The sequence below is a fragment of the Pinus tabuliformis genome, chromosome 1_1 (genome assembly GCF_031772625.1).
Source record: "Pinus tabuliformis cultivar Carrire ecotype Pingquan chromosome 1_1, CPIR1, whole genome shotgun sequence".
Classification (NCBI taxonomy): domain Eukaryota; kingdom Viridiplantae; phylum Streptophyta; class Pinopsida; order Pinales; family Pinaceae; genus Pinus; species Pinus tabuliformis.
In genome coordinates this window covers 899,181,174-899,189,058 of record NC_142297.1, presented here as the reverse complement: position 1 = coordinate 899,189,058, position 7,885 = coordinate 899,181,174, and the positions used below count along the sequence as shown (strand labels likewise).

The window sequence follows — 7,885 nt, the reverse complement described above, 5'->3', positions numbered from 1 at the left end:
TTGAACCTTGATTTCTAAGGCTTTTCTTAGAGAGTGTTTTGCTTCCTTGAAGCTCTGGAACATTATTGAGTCTCTCTCTTGAATGAGTTGTAGCTTGATCACCTTGTACCTTATACCTAGCATATCCATTTAAAGTGATATCCCTCGTATTGGGACTCCTCCCATTAGTGAAAGCTCATAAGAGCAGGGGTTTTGGCTGAGGTGACATTAGGCCTCCACCCCATTATTAGAATGTAGTCTAGCTTTTAGTCTTGTAGGTTGTCTCTCTCTAAAGCCTACTAGATTTCGTAGTAACATTGCCATGTGGTACATGCTAGATCTTGTAGATCTATTTGGAAGTCTCCACTGACTTTCCTTTGATAAAATCAAGTTATAGTTCATATTTGTGGATCTACCTCCTCCCTCTAAGCTTAAGATCACACCTAGTATAATATCTCTCAACACATCACTAATTCTAGGAATATCCGCTTGTCACAAGCTTTACTTTGTTCTTCCACTTCTTCCATATGTTTCCAGAGCCTTGGAAGCCTTCACTATGTACCTGCAATCCTCACCAGGAGGCCATGAAAGAATGGTTATAACCCAACAAAGAGAAGAAAAGACAAAAGGCTAGCTAACAACAATAATCAAGGAAGAGAGATATAAGTTACTTATCTTTTGAGCATCATAGGAAATGTTAGCTCCCTCTTGATCTTAACAGTCTCGCATACATCTTTAAATTTTATCATCCTTGTCCTCATCATCAACATGGTGCCATTCTTTCCTTGCATAGGCTAGGGTTTCTTCTTTCAGCGAAAACGTTAATCTAGATCTAGGGTTTTATCTACAAATTGTAGGATTTTTACATTCAAGACTTATAGTCTTCTAGGATAAATCCTAGTTACATTTTACAACCCTTGAAAGTCCAATCAAACTTTGTAATGTGCCAAATTTCCTTTTCATAACCAAATTTCCAAAAAATCATAGAGTCCCAATGGCTCAGAAAAATATCAAAGGATATTTCATCTTGATATTAGACTAAGTGAATGAGTCAAGATCATGGATCTTCCAATGAGATGTCTTCATCAAGAGATAAATAAGATAGACTAATAGCATACTTGGTTACTACTTGAACAATAGTACTAGTAAGGATATTCTTGCAACTCTGTATTTTTAGCTGAACATTGATTTTGACCTTTTCAATCCAAGTAGCTCTTCCTTTATCATATAAGTTAGTAATAATTCGGTTTTGCAAATGACTCATCTTTCTTGAGATTACTTTTGTCTCTAAACTTGAAAGAGGACTCAACGTTTTTCTTCATTATAAGATTGTTATGTCAAAAGGTGAAATTGCTCCATCACAATGTGCTTTGACAGTGATCTTTTTCCTTATTTTGAATCCTTAACTTTCAATATTGAACAAAAATAGGTTCCATCCTTCAAATTCCCTTGGCACCATCAATAACCAAATTCACTACATCTTCCAGGTCCTTTACTTAACAATGTAATATTCATGACAACAAATGGCGTGATACTTTCATGAGAAAATATTTTGAGCACACATAAGAAAATGGCTGATGTAATGAGGTAATAATTTTATGATATATCGACCTTGAACTTGTTACCACTCATCAACCAGAATTAAAGATTACAGATAGCACACTATCAAGGGAAGAAATTTTAAATGGATTGAGATTAAGGCCTAGAAGTAATTATTTCCCATCCATTCAATAACAATGAATACTACCTAATTGGTTTACAATCCACCATTTAAGAGAGAAGGAAATGATTTATTTTTTTGATTTTGCAAATGTGGTTGATTTGATTTCATTACAATAAGTCTGCCATCTAAGTGAGCCAATGTAATATGAATAAACAAAACACTAATAATGTTCATTTTAGTTTATTATCTTGCAAATCTTGTCAGCTAGTTTTCATCATAATAATTGGATTGACTTCCTCACATTCAATGGTTACTTGATCTAAAGATCTGATCTCAAATTGACATGAAGATACTTTTGTATTATATTCTAGATATACATAACAAGTCCCTTTTAAAAAAAGTTACCAACACAGAAAACATTTGTGAGCACATTGATAGAAAAAGCCTTTATTATATCAAAGGTCTTATGGCTATATTTACCTCACAATAAATTGTCTAGTACATGCACCAAATATGGTTGTTTGACTAGCAATATCCATGCTAGATTTAGTCTATTCATACCAGCTACACAACCACTGATAAGGCGTGTTAAATTATGAAACAATTAGGGACAAGTGCATAAAAAATAGTAGGCTTGTGATCTTTGTGCATGAGATAGTGAGGTCAATCGTAAGCCACATTATTATTTCATTAGGCTTGAATTAAGGACTCAAATTCCTTTTACCAATAATGTTGGATATAATACATTGATGTTAAGTGGCATACTAGTGCTTAGCCTTATTTCAACACCTTTAGGAGTACCACTATCCATGCAACCTGTACTTGCAATTCATGGGGTAACCAATGATGCCTAGTGAGAATCACCAGTAGCATCACATGAATTAGCTTCCGATGAGTCTAATAATAGACTATGACATTGCTAACTGCATATTGTAATGATACCTTATGATTTTGTGGTAAAACGGGGCAGTGAACCAATGACCTCACATGTACCATCCACACTGAAAGCAATCAATTTATTTACTGTAATGATATGCCATGCAAGGGTATTGTATTGTTGGATGATAGGTCCTATTTTAGACAGTAGGCTGCATACTAAGGTTGCCTACAAAGGTTCTGTCCTGTTAGTACTTATCCATACAATGGGGTGGCATACAACCAAACTATTGAGAACATTACCAGATACTATTTAATATGGCAGAGTGTTAAGGAGCTCACAACTGGAGAGTAAATCCCTTGTTATGACTCCTGGGGATTACAAAATGATGCACATACTAGCAACTAAAATGCCTGATAGTTAAACCAATGTAGGAAACATGGCGTGTAGCTAATAATATATGTCCAGGCACTATACACACCTTGAGACTCTCGTACCTTGGGCTAATATCCAGGGAAATTATGCATTTTTGTTCTTGAATCCACTCCTTTAACCATGATTAAGCATGTAATCCTGAAGTTTTGTAAGTGAGCCAAGACCTCAGGTTACTCAACAACGTGTGATCTGGGAAGGGCAATGGAACCAAACTCACAACTCTCCTCCCATCTACTGACAACTTCCCATCTAATGTTTCCAGGTCAACTTTAAAGATAAATTTATATCCTTAAATTTGGTCCTTTTGAAGCTAGAGAAGAAAACTACGGCTTAGAACAAAATTTTAGGGAGGAGGATTTTTGGTGGTTTCAGAGCCTAAACATCAAGAGGCGGGTCTTGTATACATGACCTATCTTGGAAGTTGACCTTGAAACATTTTTTCTATAGTGTTTCTGATCCTTTGTATCCTCTAGCCCACCTTGATTTTGTTATTGGGATTACATTGAAGGATGGGATAGAGGATACTACTCCAGTGTAAGTGTAGGATGTCACCATTTTTACCTCCTCTTCTTTATAGGTGGTAGTAGTATTAGATGCATCCTTCTCAGACATGTCGAAAGCCTGAATATTTGATTTTGCAAGGTTGACCTGAAAGCCATAAGCATCTCTGGATTCCCTAAGAAGCAAGAAACATTTGCTCACATTTGAGGATATTTGAACAAAATGACATCCACTCTCCAAATGTCACAGTTTTTGAATCACTCACATATTCTACATCGCTCCGTATTCCTTGCGAGGTTGATGAGAAAACTAGAATGGTTGGTGTAGATTTCCCCTTTGTATGAATTACTCGAGTGAAATATTCCCTTATTAATGAGATCATAGGTCCCATTTTAGACAGTAGGCTACATACTAAGGTTGCCTACAAAGGTTGTCTCCTGTCAGTACTTATCCATACAATGGGGTGGCATACAACCAAACTGTTGAGAACATTACCAGATACTCTTTAATATGGTAGAGTGTTAAGGAGCTCACAACAGGAGAGTAAATCCCTTGTTATGACTCTTGGGGATTACAAAATGATGCACATACTAGCCACTAAAATGCCTGATAGTTAAACCAATGTAGGAAATAGGGCATGTAGCTAATCTTATATGTCCATGCACTATACACACCTTGAGACTCTCGTACCTTGGGCTAATATCTAGGGAAATTGTGCATTGTTATTCTTGAATCCACTCCTTTAACCATGCCTAAGCATGTAATCTTGAAGTTTTGTAAGCGAGCCAAGACCTCAAGTTACTCAAAAACGTGTGATCTAGGAAGGGCAATGGGACTAGACCCACAACTCTCCTCCCATCTGCTGAAAACTGCCCATCTAATGTTTCCAGGTCAACTTCAAAGATAAATTTACATCCTTAAATTTGGTCCTTTTGAAGCTAGAGAAAAAAAATACGGTTTGGAACAAAATTTTAGGGAGGAGGATTTTTGGTGGTTTGAGAGCTGAAACATCAAGAGGTGGGTCTTGTATACATGACCTATCTTGGAAGTTGACCTTAAAACATTTTTTTATAGTGTTTCTGATCCTTCATATCCTCTACCCCACCTTGATTTTGTTCTTGGGATTACACTGAAGGATGGGACAAAGGATACTACTCTAGTGTAAGTGTAGGATGCCACCATTTTTACCTCCTCTTCTTTATAGGTGATAGTAGTATTAGATGCCTCCTTCTCAGACATGTTGAAAGCCTGAATATTTGATTTTGCAAGGTTGACCTCGAAGCCATAAGCATCTCTGGATTCTCCAAGAAGCAAGAAACATTTTCTCACATTTGAGGATACTGTGAACAAAATGACATCCACTCTACAAATGTCACAGTATTTGAATCACTCGCGTATCTTGCATGGCTCCATATTCCTTGTGAGGTTGATGACAAAAATAGAATGGTTGGTCTAAATTTCCCCTTTGCATGAATTACTCAAGTGAAATATTCCCTTATTAATGAGATCATGCAAACAACTTGTGCTCACAGATTTTTTCTGTAACAATAAACTGCAGATTTTTGTTGTAGAAGTCATGGAGCTTGTGGAGCTCACTCCTTTGAGAGATGCTTGTGTAGGATTGCCTGGAGTGATAGTTCGTTCTACAGAGAAAAGGAAGCGACTTACCATAGTAGTAGAACCAGTCGCCAATCCTTCTATAATCTTCATGGATGAGCCAATTTCCGAACTAGATGCCCGTGCTGCAGAAATAGTTATGCGTACTATTCAAAACATAGTCAATACAGGTCGCACAGTTGTTTATACAATCTACCAACCCAACATTGATATCTTTGAAGCTTTTGATGAGGTCAATTCAAAAATTTTCATGATCAATCTATGCAATGTGAAAGAAACGATTTTTTTTTTTCTTATGTTTCTTTGCTTGGCTTAACAAAAGGAAAAGGGTGAAAGGGCTAGGATAAAGTAGGGTCAAATAGAACCAATAATTGCTAAATCTTTAGTTTTATTGGTTTGTTGAACTGTAGCTCTTGCTCCTGAAAATGGTGGCCAAACCATCTACGTAGGTCCTTGGGTCATCATTCTCATAAACTCACTGAGTATTTTGAGGTAAGGGTGATTTTTTTTATTGTAGTTTATAAGCTATTTAGTAAATGATTGGGCTTACCATTATCAATATGTGGTAGAAAATAGTGATATTGTCTGGTTCTTGTTTGGTTGGTTAGGCTGTTCCAGAAGTACCACAGATTATAGAAGGATACAATCCAATGACATGGGCACTAGAAGTGAGTTCCATAACTGTTGAGGAAAGAGTTGGTGTAGAATTTGTTGAAATCTATAAAAAATCGGCACTTTATGAGTATGTCTAGACGTAATTGTAAGAACTTGTTTTAGAAAGAGATTTTTCATTGCGCATATCTGATTTTACTATTTTTTGTCACTTGTCACCCCGAAGAATAGACTGGAATTTTTTTTTAAATTTTTTGACTGATGTGTTGTTCTGCTTTCAGATGGAATCGAGCTCTTATTAAAGAGCTGAGCACCCCTACTCCCAGCTTCCACGCTTTGATTTTTCTAATACAGTATGCATAGTCCTTCAAATTCCAGTGCCTAGCAGCCTTTGGAAGTAACATTGGTCATATTGGAGGAATCCACACTACAATGTTGTGTGTTTTTTCTTCACTATAGTGGATTCCCTACTATTTGGAACCATGTTTTGGGACCTTGGAACAAAGAGTTTGGACACTCTCTTGATAGGCATAATAGACTTATTTGCAAAACTGGTCCGACCTCAATCTAACATTTTTTTTCTCCATCATTGATTAGTTTATTGTCTATTACATATTTGAGTCAATAGAGTCACTTAGCATATTGAGAAATCTATCTGACGTATGTCTTCCAAGCGAACTTGTATTCTTTATTTCTTCCCTTGAAAACTATTTTGTTGTTCTCTGTAAGCAGAGTAAATTGTGTTTCTCTTAACATCTTTTGCTTCAACTGCTCAATGTTGTCTAAGTATTCTTCAATGTCTTTTTATAGAGGAAAACAACAAGATCTAATGAATATTATGGGATCGATGTGCAATGTTGTACTTTTTATGGGTGTTAGCAATTCATCAAGTGTCCAGCCAGTTATCGAGGTCGAACGAACTGTCTTTCATAGAGAAAAAGTTGTTGGAATGTATTCATCACTTCCTTATGCCCTTGGACAGGTAACCTAAATGTGAACAACTAGTCAATTATAGTTTTCTTCTGAAGATCAATTTCATTGAATGAGCATCCTTGTTATCTGTACATGTGGCAATTGAGGTGCCTATGTTTTGATACAGTCCGTAGTCTATGCCATCTTGGTCTATTCTATGATTTCTTTCGAGTGGACAATTTCCAAGTTCTTATGGTTCCTCTTTGTTATGTTCTTCACTTTTCTATACTATATGTATTATGGAATGATGACATTAGCCTTGACTCCAACTTACCATATTGTTGCAATCGTTTCATCAGCTTTTTATTTTGCATGGAATCTCTTCTGTGGTTTCATTATTTCTCGACTTGCATGACCATATTTTCAACTCTTGATCCCTTCATCAATTTTTTCTTCCAGCAATGATTTGAATTACAATGATGATTGCAGTTGGCAATCCGCCGATTCAGTGATCCTAATAAGGTAAATTCTCCGGTTGAGTTTTGAAAACATAAAATGTCTGTATGGTGGAGATGGTACTAATGGGAAACTCCTATTTCTTGGACACTATATGGTCTGATTGCTTCACAGTTGGGTGATGTAGAAGTCGAGATGAAGACAACATATGGGAAAGTGAAGGTGGGCACATTCATAAAATCTTATTTTAGGATGAGACACGACTTTTTAGGAATTGTAGCACCAGTGATGGTGTGTATCCCTGTTGTCTTTGCTTTGTTTTTTGCTCTGGCCATCAAACACTTCAACTTCCAGAAAAGATAGACATCACCTGACATGCTCATCAAATATATTTTATATTATTTTCCTTGATGGGCCTGTTTAATAATCCTTGGCTGAAGAGTATACAGGAAACTGTTAAGCTTCAGTTGCAGTGAGATGAATGTGTGTCATCGAAAAATTCTATTTTTTATAACTATGCTGTTGTAAATTTAGGTTTTGAATTGTTATTAGGATGCTATCTTATAGCCTGGTTGTTCCTATATACACAACAACATGCTTCAAGATATGTTGTTTTGTTTGAGATAAGTGAAATGACTCCACTAATCACTCTACAATATAACTCTGGTTATACACTAGTTTCATAAACAACAATGGTTATACATTACTAGTTATGAAAGGCATGCAAATCTATAACCATCCTGATTTTATAGAGCTATACTCTATCACCCATTTATATTATAGAATCTTTGAACTGAGAGCATACCAGGAATATTTGAACTGACTTATTCTAT

General features: G+C 36.1%; 1 pseudogene; it reads left to right on the top strand.

Moving 5' to 3' along the window:
- The first annotated feature begins 4,203 nt into the window (after positions 1 to 4,203).
- On the top strand, positions 4,204 to 7,415 carry LOC149217307 (ABC transporter G family member 34-like; annotated as a pseudogene).
- Positions 7,416 to 7,885: the final 470 nt, after the last annotated feature.